The sequence below is a fragment of the Suncus etruscus genome, chromosome 4, assembly GCF_024139225.1.
Source record: "Suncus etruscus isolate mSunEtr1 chromosome 4, mSunEtr1.pri.cur, whole genome shotgun sequence".
Lineage (NCBI taxonomy): Eukaryota > Metazoa > Chordata > Mammalia > Eulipotyphla > Soricidae > Suncus > Suncus etruscus.
In genome coordinates, this window is record NC_064851.1 from 150,143,516 (window position 1) to 150,156,791 (window position 13,276).

The 13,276-nt window shown below is 37.1% G+C and overlaps 1 non-coding gene and 1 pseudogene across 1 annotated transcript; both read right to left on the reverse strand.

Annotated features, from left to right (window-relative positions):
- Positions 1-361: 361 nt before the first annotated feature.
- On the reverse strand, positions 362-954 carry LOC126007263 (oxysterol-binding protein-related protein 9-like; annotated as a pseudogene).
- Positions 955-12,577: 11,623 nt separating this feature from the next.
- On the reverse strand, positions 12,578-12,684 carry LOC126007332 (U6 spliceosomal RNA). Its single transcript, XR_007494913.1, has one exon. It is a non-coding gene; the product is annotated as a U6 spliceosomal RNA (small nuclear RNA).
- Between the last annotated feature and the right edge of the window lie 592 nt (positions 12,685-13,276).

The window sequence follows — 13,276 nt, forward strand, 5'->3', positions numbered from 1 at the left end:
CAATTGCACTTAAAATTCTCACCCAAGGGGCCAGTGAGGTGGCGCTAGAGGTAAGGTGTCTGCCTTGCAAGCACTAGCCAAGGATCAGGACCGCGATACGATCCCCCGGTGTCCCATATGGTCCCCCCAAGCCAGGGGCAATTTCTGAGCTCCTTAGCCAGGAGTAACCTCTGAGCATCAAATGGGTGTGGCCCGAAAAACCAAAAAAAAAAAATAATTCTCACCCAAAATGAGCTTTTATGGCTTCTTGACAACCAACCCCTTTCTTCTTGAGTGAACAGATAAGAGGTAACATCACAACATGGACCATTCATTCTCTGGCATCCTTTTGATCATTAATGCTGTGACAAAAGATACATGATCATACTCTTTCACACAATCTCTCATCATCTTCATTATTATTTCCACTAGGAACGGAAAAATTGAGTGATTTCATTGTGTCTGTGTGCTTTAGACTATTTCTTGAGTTACTGTATGTCAAGATTATGGCAGATCTAGACGAGTCTATTAAGCAGCTTTGGGACAAACTACTTTGGTGAAATTCATCAGCACCATCAAATTCATCTTCACTACTAAAATAAGATAATTCTGGAGCTCTATTTGGAGACAAGTTGACATGGCTTGAAGAAGTTAGACTGCTACTAGGTGCTGAGTGCCTATTGCTTATATCATTTGCTGTTCCATGGTAACTTATACAGACCCAGCTGAAAGGGAAAATGGAGGCTGATCTGAGTTAAACAGCTGAGCAGGCTCTGGATGTAAGACACTCTAGGAAAGTATTATGTAGTTCACAGGATCCAAGGGACTAGCTTGATAGAATGCATCTACGGAATTTACTTATATATTACTTGTGTACTTCTCCACATTATACTCATCCTTAATAATTTGTAGCAGCACAATGCATTGTTCAACTATTTCTCCCATGCCATTTGTTGTCTCTTTGAGAGTTTCAATTCTTTGGTTTTGGAGGTATTTTGTTTCTTTTGCGGGGCTACACCCATCTTTGCTCAGGCATTACTTCTAGCTCTGCACTCAGATATCATTCCTGGCAGGTTCAGGGGACCATATGGTATGTCAGGGATCAAACTTGGGTTGGCCGTATGCAAGGCAAATGCTCTACCTGCTGTGTTATTGTTTTGGCCCCAAGAAGTTCAATTTTGTATTGTTAATCATCTTTGTACTTTTGAAGTTTGTTATAAAAGAATTTGTTCTATCCAGATTTTTCAGTAAGCATCAGACTTTGTAAGATTTTTTAAATTACTTTATTTGAATATTATGTATTCTATAGCAGCTCATAATCCATTAGTTCAAAGACCAATCCCACCACCAATGTGAAATCTTCTCCATCACTGTCTCATGGAGTCTCACCCATCCCCAAGCTTATCCCCTTGGCAGGCACAAAATAATATATTTTATATTACTTGTTTAAAGGTAAGGAGTGATAAAATTATTTTTAAAGCACAATAATAAAACAGTTTGTGAAAATTATTGTATCTTTCAATTATGTCATTGTCAGAAGCTTTGCTACATGATTTTTAATTGATTTTCTGTGATTTGCTTTGTTGCTGAATATTATATGACTTTGAACCCATATTAATGTCTAAATTGCTGTGTTCCAACTGTGTTGACAGTATTAAAAATTCGGAGTTTTTACGTGGTCATATATGCAGCCACACACTCCAGGAATTCCACTTCTGTGGCTAAAATAACAGCTTTTGTGGGTTGTGGTTAGGGCTGCCAAGTACAAGAAGTACAGAAGTATAAGAAGGAGGAATATGGAGGTGAAAAGTGCCCGGATTCACTCCATAAAAGTTCTGCTGATGTCAGCCCAAATACCTGGAATTGTTTTTTGTTTGCTTGTTTGTTTGTTTGTTTGTTTGTTTTTATCATTTTGGCAATGATAAAGAAGTTAAACAATGAAGCTGAGCCATTTGTTATAGTGTCAGTTGTAGGTGGTGGGTGCAGCTGGCATTGCTCTGGCAGGGTGGGGAGCTGGTCTACCTCTCCTTTGAGGTGATCAGTTTTCAGCTGTGAGGTTGGCTTATCTATAAATTTTCACAGTTTGGTATACATCTCTTTCAATAATAAAGTGAATCGATGGAGCTGGCCAAATATAAGTGTGGTGACTATGTTTCTGTATTTGTAAGTTTCTCATGAAACAAAGCCTTGTACAGTATGAATAAATTCTGAATCTAAACATTTAGGCTTTTGTTATTGTTTGTTTGTTTATTTTTGGGCCACACCCAGTGATGTTCAGGGGTTACTCCTGGCTATTCACTCAGAAATCACTCCTGACTTGGGGAAACCATATGGGATACCGGGGGTCGAACTGTGGTCCATCCTGGGTCAGCCACATGCAAGGCAAATGCCCTACCACTGTGCTAACACTCCAGCCCCTAAATATTTAGGTTTTCAGATCCCACATCAGGACCTGTGCCCTGAGACACATGGCTGCCTCCCCGCTATACCAAAACTACCCCAAGGAATTTAGTCATGTGTAAGATTTCAGCTTGGAGTATAACTAGGATCCAATTCTCTAACATTAGGGATAGTAAAGTAACAAAGAGGGGTATCATGCAATTTGAGCCTTTCATTTTCTATTTATTTGATTTACCAAGAAAGTATATAAGGTCCTAGTGTCCTAGTAATATTTGGAATTAGAATTTAAAACTCTAGCACAGAAATAGATGTTACTACTTTAGTTACAAATTTAAGGAGTTTTATTTCATTTTACTTATTTTTTAGTTTTTCTTTTAGTTTGTTTTACCTTTTTTCTTTTTTTTACAAATAACTTTAAAAATTAGTTGTGTTAGCTATTAAGGCACCATGATTTATATAATTACTACTAGGTGTATTCAGACATGAAATATTCTGACACCAGTTTATTTGTTTTTAAGGTAAGTAAATATTTACAGTGTCTTTTTGTTGTAGCAGAACATTACAGTAATACAAAAGATGATGACTGTTAACAAGAACAGCATGTTTATTAACTATATGTTGTGCCTTCTTTTGGGTTTCCTCCAAAGCAGCCCCAAAGACCAGGATTTCAATGAAAGCCCTTGGTTCTGAAAAGGTGAAAAGGATGTCGACAACTGGGGAGTTAAGTCAATGAAGGGAAGGAAGAATGCCCCAAAGTAACAAGATCTTGCTTAGAATTCCTAGATTGGAACCACTGAGTTCACCCATTAAAGGGGCCGTTAAAGCAAGGCTTTATTTTTTTTTTTTTTTTTTTTTTTTTTTTTTTTTTTTTTTTTTTTTTTTTGTGGTTTTTGGGTCACACCCGGCAGTGCTCAGGGTTACTCCTGGCTCCATGCTCAGAAATTGCTCCTGGCAGGCACGGGGGACCATATGGGACGCTGGGATTCGAACCGATGACCTCTTGCATGAAAGGCAAACGCCTTACCTCCATGCTATCTCTCCAGCCCCGCTTTATTTTTTTTTATTAAAACAATGTTTCTCTGTGCTTCCTAAAGGGGGCATAGTAAATTAGTACCCAAATGTTTGACAGCTAATTCTGATATTGTATACTGTCCTTGTTCCTGTACACTTTATGGGTTGTTACAATACCAACATAGTATTCTTTCTTGTCTTGTCTGAAATTTTACCATGCATATGTATGAATCTCATTATTAAACACCTCTCTGACAAACCAAATTATCTAATTACAGCATGCCCTCTGTTTACTGGTGGGGCTCTAACTTCCATAATGTGATAGATATGTGTCCAGTCAACCTCATAGATGATGGACCAATGGAATTCTTGAAGGGTCTTCTGGTCTTCTTGCTAGAAAGAGGACTAACCTAAAGATATTATTTGAGTTATTGAATAAAAAATTGAGGATAAGATTCGAGTTACTGGACAGCTGCACAGAGAGGAAAAATCTGAAGGCAGAAAGCAGATGGTGGTATGTTTGTGGCAATGATCATCTTTAAAACATTTACCTCAATCTTAGCAAGAGTAGGAAGCTCAAAAAATGTAGTCCAGGTACTGTAACAAAGCCAGAAAAATCTGCACTCCAAATGGGGAAAGAAGTTGCTCCCAATTTGACAGATGTTATACAGCAGAACTTAACATATTCATCAAGATTGATACACAATGGGAAAGAACAGGCATGCTCCCAAAGGAATAAAAAATACAATACAAACATCTGTAGAGTGGCCAATAATAGGTTGCCCTCTAAATAGTGTATGAGTTCAGACTGAGGCCTGCTTGTATAGATAAATATCACCTGCCTTTGAGGCCAAACCCAAAGGCTTTGGCCAAGATAAAGAGCAGGAAAACTGGACAGAAAACTGTTGCCAATTTTTAGGAAGAACATCCTCACTCTTGCTGGAAAGGAAACTATTTCTTCGGTCACATGCAAATGCAACATCCAACCTATGCCCCTTATTTCCTTCCCCAATACAAAAACAAAATTCGGAAAGAGACACAGACAACTTTAAAAAGCCTAGAAGTGTCATTTCCAAATGAATTACATTGCCCATTATCAGCCTTCACTGTGGATTATTTAGGCATTATTAGAGTCAGAACTCCATAAATTGAATGTGAAATTCATGTAGGCTTCCTGTAGTTTATCAAGCTGGCAACTCCCTAAAACCAGAAAACAGAACAAGAATGTGTCTAAGAGCTAATGAAGAATATGAAAACTTTCTAGTTAATATTTAATTTAGAACACAAGATTTAGCAAACTGCTGGATTAGCCTAAAGATATTTTGGGGGTGGAACTGGTTCTTGTACTTGACCTCAGCCTCCAGGGCAGGAGATGTGGCCTTTGGTTATGTTTTACGAATTCATCATGCTATTATTAATTTTTCCTGTAAGATTTATATTTTGAAAATCCATGCTGTCTCTTAAATTCTTGAAATTTACTACCTTTGAAATAGCTTTGCTGCCTTCTGGCCATTCTAATTTGTACTTTTTCCAGGAATATCCCTACATTGAGTATCCTGAAAATTCTTTCTTCTGTCTTTTCCTACTCATAAATTCATGAGATGTTGCTAACATTTGTTAGTAATATTTACCCAGACAAAATATATTTATTGAGTTCCTGCTATATTCTCAATAACTTCTCCCCACTTATTCATGTGATTAGATTCCTTTCCCTGTTCTTTTCTTCTTAATAAGTTTCATTGACTTGCAAAAATTAATTAATGTCTAGATTAATATTCAATTTCCATTAGTTAAATTTTAGTGTATGTATGTCTACTACAGAAAGAAAGATAGTAGTTTCCAGACATAGATACAAATTTGGGTTTATGTTCTACCAACCTAACCCAGTGACCTTGAACCAGCTGATTAACTGACTTAAACTTTTGTCTCTTAAACAGCAGAACGGGTCGGTGAGGTGGCGCTAGAGGTAAGGTGTCTGCCTTGCAAGCGCTAGCCAAGGAAGGACCGCGGTTCGATCCCCCGCGTCCCATATGGTCCCCCCAAGCCAGGGGCAACTTCTGAGCGCTTAGCCAGGAGTAACCCCTGAGCATCAAACGGATGTGGCCCGAAAACAAAACAAAACAAAACAGCAGAACGAGGAAAGGTAAAATTATATCTCTCAAAAACCAAAAATAATTAAATGTTTACTTCCACATGGCGCATGACATGAAACACATTGCAGAAGCATGGCCTTTCCTCTATAAGAGAACACAGAACTAAGATGCAAGACAAGATTAGAAAAGTGGGGCTTAGTAATTCCTTTTAATATAACAGACATTTTGAAGAGAAATAAAAATTAACCTACCACCAAGTATAGCCTATCCCTCAAAGTAGGGAAAGTAAATATTCTCTCCTTAATCCAAGACTCACTTTAAAAAAATATTATGCAGAGAAGTTATATCTGCAGAACAATAGAAAAACTGAACCCTGCCATTCAAATATTAAGGTTTATGTCACCTGTGGTAGATTTCTATTTTACTAAATTATAGGATTCTATCAGTTTTTCTGTGCTTAATCTCTCTATGGCCTAAAAACAATTTTATTCTATATTTATATATTGATATGGAAGCATATAAATATACTTTCTTCCCAATTTAGAACAAAACTATGCTAATCTAGAGATCTCCAAGATTCTTTAGAAAAATAATTCTGCCTGGTGACTTACAGGCTATATAGAACTAGCTATCAGAGTTCTAGATTTAAATGGAATTTAGGCACAGCCTTGAAGAGAAAGGCATAGGTTCTAAAAGGTTCTGAAAGGAAAGCTCCTGTTTCTTCTATTTCCTACCTATAAAATATGTGTGACCTAATGTTCATACTCCTTGTAGAATCTTCACAGGCTTGTGCATAAATGCATTGTACTATGTGGCTTATGTGCCTGGTGGCTGGCTTTAATTAGAAAATTTTAATATTTTAAGGCCCCCACCAACTCTGTGGTGGTGGTGGTGTGTGTGTTATGCATGTGCATGTTGGGTAGAGGCATTGTTAGTGTAACAACCATGAGCACACTAGGACCTGTTCTGTAGTTGAAATAAGGACAAACTAAAGTAGCTTTAACAGAGTCTCTTTGATGCTGGTAGTCAAGTATGGGATCTTCTTTTTTCAAGGTCTGGTTCTTGGACCAGGTGTTTTAATTACCAAGTTGTATGGTATTATTATCACCTGAGTTCCCAAAGATGACCAGGTAATTCTACTTTGATGGCAATATATGTATGTCAATATGACACTGTAAACACCAAGGCCTTACAGAGCTCATAGTATATGACCACAGCAGAGGCAATTTGGACAGCAAGCAACTGCAACACCTCATTTTACTATTTTCAAAATATTAGGCACTCATTAAAATAACACCCAAACTGCTGTTCATTCTTTAATCTGATCCTTATTTGGATCAAGTAGCATGCAGTAGATTAGTATTTGTCATATATGCTTTGATAAGACTAAGCTGTAAATTATTTTCTGCGGACAGTGCGAGGACAGGAAACTGGAATGAAAGAGATGGTTTGCTAAGAGACAGGGAAGATGAAAAAGAAAGGAGAGAGAAAGGGAGAGGGAGGGTAGAAAAAAGAGGGTGAAAGAAGGAAGAGGGGAAGAGGACTAAAACCTGGGCATCACACCAAGACATATTGCCACTTCCCCATTTCAGTCATTTTTAATTAAAGTAATTTATTTAATAAGAAAAATGCTTGCTAACTTGTTTGTAATTGCATAAAATGAACACACCTCTTCACCAGTGCAACTTTCCTGCTGCCAATGTTCTCCCATTTCCCTTTCCAAAATACCCTGACTGTCTTTGAGACAGGCATTGTATTTCTCTACCATTGTCATAGTAGTTGTTAGTGTAGTTATTTCTCTAACGGCACTTACCACTCTTTGCGGTAAGCTTCATATCATAGGCTGGTCCTTCCAGCCCTCATCTGTATTGTCTCTGGGTATTATTACTATACTGTCTTCTATTTTTCTTAAAAACCACAGATGAGTGAGACTATTCTATGTCTACCTCTATCCCTCTGACTTATTTTACTCAACATAATAGTCTCCATATCCATTCATGTATAAGCAAATTTCGTGACTTCATTTTTTTCTAACAGTTGGATAGTATTTCATTGTGTATATGTACTACAGCTTCTTTAGTCACTCATCTGTTGTCAAGCATCTGGGTTGTTTCCAGATTCTGGCAATTGTAAATATCCATGGATGTGTAGTAAATGGCCTTTACTATACTGAGAAAATTTCCTTCTATTCACATCTTATTGAGAGTTTTTTTAATCATTAATGGCTGTTGGACTTTATCAAATGCTTTCTCTGCATCTATTGATATGATCATATGGTTTTTAAATTTCCTATTTTTTTGATGTGGTGTATTGTGTTGATTGATTTGTGTATGTTGAACCATCCTTGCATCTCCAGAATGAATCCTACTTGGTCATGGTGTATAAGTTTCTTGGTGAAACATTGGATCCTATTTGCTGCTATAAACATAGGAGTACAGAGGACATTATTGTTTTGTGTTTTTGTGATCATGGGGTATATCCCTCATTGCTAGATAATATGAGTGATCAATATTCAGGTTTTTTTTTGGTCAAACCAGGTGGTACTCATGGGTTGCTCCTGGCAGTCACAGGGGACCATATGTAATGGTGGAATTCAAACTACCGTCTGTCCTGAAATGGCTAATGCAAGGCAAATTTCCTACTGCTGTGCTATCTCTCCAGCTCCCTGGTGTTTTTTAAAGGAATAGTCATATTGTTTTCAGAAAGGCTGGATTAGATGGCATTTCCACCAGTAGTGAATGAGAGTTCCTTTCTCTTCATATCCATGCCAGCAGTGGTTATTTTTGTTCCACTGAAAAACCAGTCTCTATGGTGTAAGATGATATCTCATTATTGTTTTGATTTGCATATTCCTGATGATTAAAGATGTGGAGCAGATTTTCGTGTGTCTTTTGGCCATCTGTATTTCTTCTTTAAGGAAATCTCTGTTTATTTCTTCTCCCCATTGTTTGATGGGTTAGGTATTTTTATAGTTAAGTTCTGTCAGCATATCTTAGATATTAGCCTCCTATTTTATGGTTATTGTGTGAATAATTTCTCCCATTTCGTGGGTGACCTTTTACCTAAGAACTGTATCTTTTGAAGTGCAGAAGCTTCTTAGTTTGATGCAATCCCATTTGTTTATTTCTGCCTCCACTTGTTTTGGTAGTGCTAGGATTTTGTTGAGGATACATGCATCTGTATTCATCAGAGATATTGGTCTGGAGTTCTCTTTTTTGTGGCATCTCTGTCTGCTTTTGGTATCAGGGTGATGTTAGCTTCATAAAAACTATTTGAGAGTGTTTCTTCAATTTCCTGGAAGAGCCTGAAAAGTATAGGCAGTATGTCCTCTTGGAAGGTTTGAAAGAATTTGTTAGTAAATTCATCTGGGTCTAGGCTTTTGTTTGGGGAAGACTTTTGATTACCATTTTATTTTCCTCAATATTGATGGGCCTGTTCAGATATACAAGACCTTCTTGGTTCAACCTTGCAAGGTTATAGGAGTCCAAGATTTATATATAGTTATATACTATATAATTATATATAGCTGTCCATATATAAATCTACTAGGCAACTTTAATATATATAATATATATTTAATATATATAGTTGTACATATATATATTTCACTAGGCCAATTTAATCCATTGCTCCTTGCAGTGTTAGTATATTGTTATTAGATTTCAGCCTGGATGCCCTATCAAGTGGTAACAAGGCAGTGTTGAAGTCTCCCATTGTTTTGTGTTGTTATTGATATCTTCATTCAAGTTTGTCAGCAGTTGTTTTAAATATTTTGCTGAACCTTCATTGGGCATCTATATACTAAGGAGTTTGATTTCTTTCTGTTGTAAAATCTCTTAATTATTAAGAAATGTTCATCTCTGTCTCATAACTTTTCACTTTTAAAGGAGGTATCATCTAAAATTAGTATGGCCACTCTGGCCTTTTTAATTTTTTTTTTTTTTTTTTGGTTTTTGGGTCACACCTGGCAGTGCTCAGGGGTTATTCCTGGCTCCAGGCTCAGAAATTGCTCCTGGCAGGCACAGGGGACCATATGGGGCGCCGGGATTCGAACCGATGACCTCCTGCATGAAAGGCAAACGCCTTATCTCCATGCTATCTCTCCGGCCCCACCTTTTTAATTTTTTTATGATGTCACAGTGGTGGGTTAAATTGACATTTCTTTTTTTTTCTTTGCCAGTGTTTATTTTTTAATATAATTTTAATTTTAATCATAGTGGCTTACATATCATTGACAATAATATTTTAGGTACACACTAACATAAAATCAGGGGAATTCCCATCACCGAATTGTCCTCCACTCTGTGCTTTATTAGGGAGGTTTTTGCTTGAATGTTTGTCCTCTAACCTATGGGTTTGATTTTTCGTTTGTTCTGACTATTCAAATGTGTTTTCTGTAGGCAGCAAAATGGTGGATTCAGCTTTTTGATTCATTTTTCCACTCTGTGTCTCTTAACTGATGCCTTCAGTTCATTGATGCTGAGAGAGATCATTATCATGGGATTTGGTGTCATCTTTTAGTAGGAGTTTGGTGTGTCTATTGGTCTTATCTTAGATTTTTCAGTACATCTTTTAAGGCTGGTTTTGAGTCTGCTAAGTTTCTAAGCTTTTGTTTATTTGTGAATTGTCTATCCTTCCATCAAACCTCAATGTAAGTGTGCTGGGTGAAGTACTCTTGGCAATGCATTTATTTCATTGAGTTGTATCACTATATTCCTCCACTCCCTTCATGCATTGAGTGTTTCTTGTGACAAATCTGCAGTAAATCTTAGGGATATTCTATTGAATGTAATTTCTTTTTGACTTTGCTGCTTTTAGCATTCCATTCCTATTTATGGGGTTCATCATTTTGACTAGGATGTGTCTTGGGGTACTTTTTTTTTTTAGATCTCTTTTGGCTGGTACTCTTAGAGCATATAGGATTTGGTTCTATGCACTCTTGCTCTTGGAGTTTCTCTGTAATGATATCCATGATTGTTGATTCTTCATGGGGGTTTTCTTCCTGTGTTTCTGGAATTCCAATAATCTTTATATTATTTTTGTTGAATTTATCAAAGATTTCTATATTCCTCTGTTCACATATTTTGAGATTTTTTACTATGGTCTGATTGCTTCTTTTGAGCTCTTTTCCAACCTTTTCTGTTGTATAAAGTTGTTAAGCATCTCATCTTCTATCTCACTGATTCTGTTAAGGGGCTGTTACTCTGTTGGATAGGCTTTCCAGTGAGGTTTTCATTTCACCTACAAGTTTCTCAGTCCTGATATTTCAGTTTGAAGTTATCTTATTTCTACTCTCAGATCCTCTTGATTCTTATTTGTGGCCTGTTCCATTCATCCCAGGTTTGCTTTGAGTTCTATGAACATCCTCCATAGGATGTTCTCTAAAGTCCTTATCTGAGATGTCAAATGGGTAGTTGGTACTTTTCTGGATCATCAGAGCTACCATATCTATTCTCTAAGCATGGTGGATGCCTATATTGTTTCTCCATTGTCATGGTTGTAGAGTGATGTTTTCTATGTCCATGCTGACATTTTTTGTCTAAGAGGAACACAGAGTCATGAAGCATAGTGGAACAGCCATGATCCTCTAGTTCTCCCCTATTTCAGTGCCAGTCCCCTTTAGCTAGTGCCCAATAGGAATTCATCTTCAAAAGTTATCTTTGGCCTAAAAATACTCACAGGTCATACTTCACAACTTTGTTATTGCTTTGCTACTAGTTTGAAGTTTTTTTACATCTGAGCAAAGTCTTGTGCCCTTCTTGCATCTAAAAGAGCTTTGTTTGCTGACTCTCATATGTCCACAACTTTGCTACTCAAAAATAAATTTGTGAAGGAAAAATATTATGGCTCTGAGGATCTCTAATTTGGTATAAAACTTTCTACATAATAGGCTGGTTCTATGTAATCAACCATTCCTCATTCATAGGCACATCCTTCTCTTATGTCTCCATTTTTCAGGGATACACACTGGCCCTCTCATTCCCTTCAGTGGGAACAAGGCAACAATGAATGAAACTTTTGGCAGTGTTATGAATAACCCCCATCAGAAAGAATAAGGCCAGGTCAAGGAAATCTTATCCTGATTTTAGTGCTGTTCTTGTTTTTTGGAGTTACTCAGACTTCTTTTTGTACTCTTGGTGCTCTCTTTTACATATTTAAAAGATCTAGTTCCTTTTTCTTCACTTATTTCCTGGTACCTTTGGCACTCCCAACTCCCACAAGTCCTGGTTTTCCTGTGTTGTCACCCTTACTTTGATTCTGCCTTACTGACCTCACTAGTCCCTTCATCAATGGTGGGGATTTTTTGGTTTTGTTTGTTTGTTTGTTTGTTTGTTTTGTGGTTTTTGGGTCACACCCGGCAGTGCTCAGGGGTTATTCCTGGCACCAGGCTCAGAAATTGCTCCTGGCAGGCACGGGAGACCATATGGGACGCCGGGATTCGAACCGATGACCTCCTGCATGAAAGGCAAACGCCTTACCTCCATGCTATCTCCCCGGCCCCTCATCAATGGTGTTTTAGATGTCATTATCCTCCAAAAAAGAAACACAATGCTGCATTTGGTTGTAGGGTTACATTAGCAGAATGACAGTTCTTACAGTTCTCAGAATTAATTAAGAAATACAGAAGACTAAGAAGGTAAAATCAATAAGAGTATTAGAATATGATCTTGTTCAACAATTGGTGAGTCTTTCTGTGCAAGATCAGGAAGCAGGAGTCTGAATTCCTACTACCAATAACCTCAACTGTGAGTTGAGCTATTTCTCCTTCACTCTGTAAATATCATAAAGTTAATTTAGGTAGTCTTTTAAAGACAACAAGAAATAAATCTTGTTTATAGTCCCCCTAAAGGCACACAGTTGAGGCATTATTCTCATTATTCTGCTGATCAAGCAGGCTCACTAAGGAGGGTGCTCCTAAACGCATTGTGACAGAAACTTATAAGTTGAGTTGTAGCTTGATAACTGTGAAATCCATGAATAAAATGGACTGTGAAAGTAAAAATAAACTTTTTGTTTGTTGAGAGAATCAATATGACTATTTACACCTAGAGAGTATAATCCTCTTTCAGGGCAAGATTAAATCACTTTTTTAAAAAAATATGGAATGCTTCACGAATTTGCATGCCATCCTTGATCAGGGGCCATGCTATTCTTCTCTGTCTCATTCCAATTTTAGTATATGTGCTGCCGAAGCCAGCACAGATTAAATCACTCTTAAAAGAGAAACCTATTAACTTTCTATGTGAGTCTAAAAACCATTTGTTTTATATCATTTTTCTTCTCTATTATCATCAAAATCTCTATTTTAACAAGGCTATTGTGCTAGAATTTAAGCTCTCCCCTTGATAATACCACTATTAACTTCTCTTTGCAACAGATTATGATTATTTTCAAAGGTTATTACCTTTCCACCCAAGGAAAGACACTAACATTTTAGGTCCTAGTAACTGTTTACTCACTTGCTTATCAAGCTGTTGATATTTGTTAGTGTCTTCTTGTGCCAGAACTTGTTCTGGGTCCTAACCTATAAGTATATTCCCATTGTCTCCTGCAGCTTAAAATATTTTGGAGAAATTAAATGGATTTGGGCCAAGGTCTGTCTGTTCTTTTACCCTTTCAATTTATCAGCCAGACAAACCATTCTCAAGCAAGCAAAAACAAAATATCAGTTGAATAATGATAGGCCACTTGGGGCAAGGAGTAATAGGGAGTACCAAAGATTAGAAGGAGAATGGAGGCCTTTTTATATTGAGAGCACATATCTGACAGGTGAGATATTACACAGATTTTTT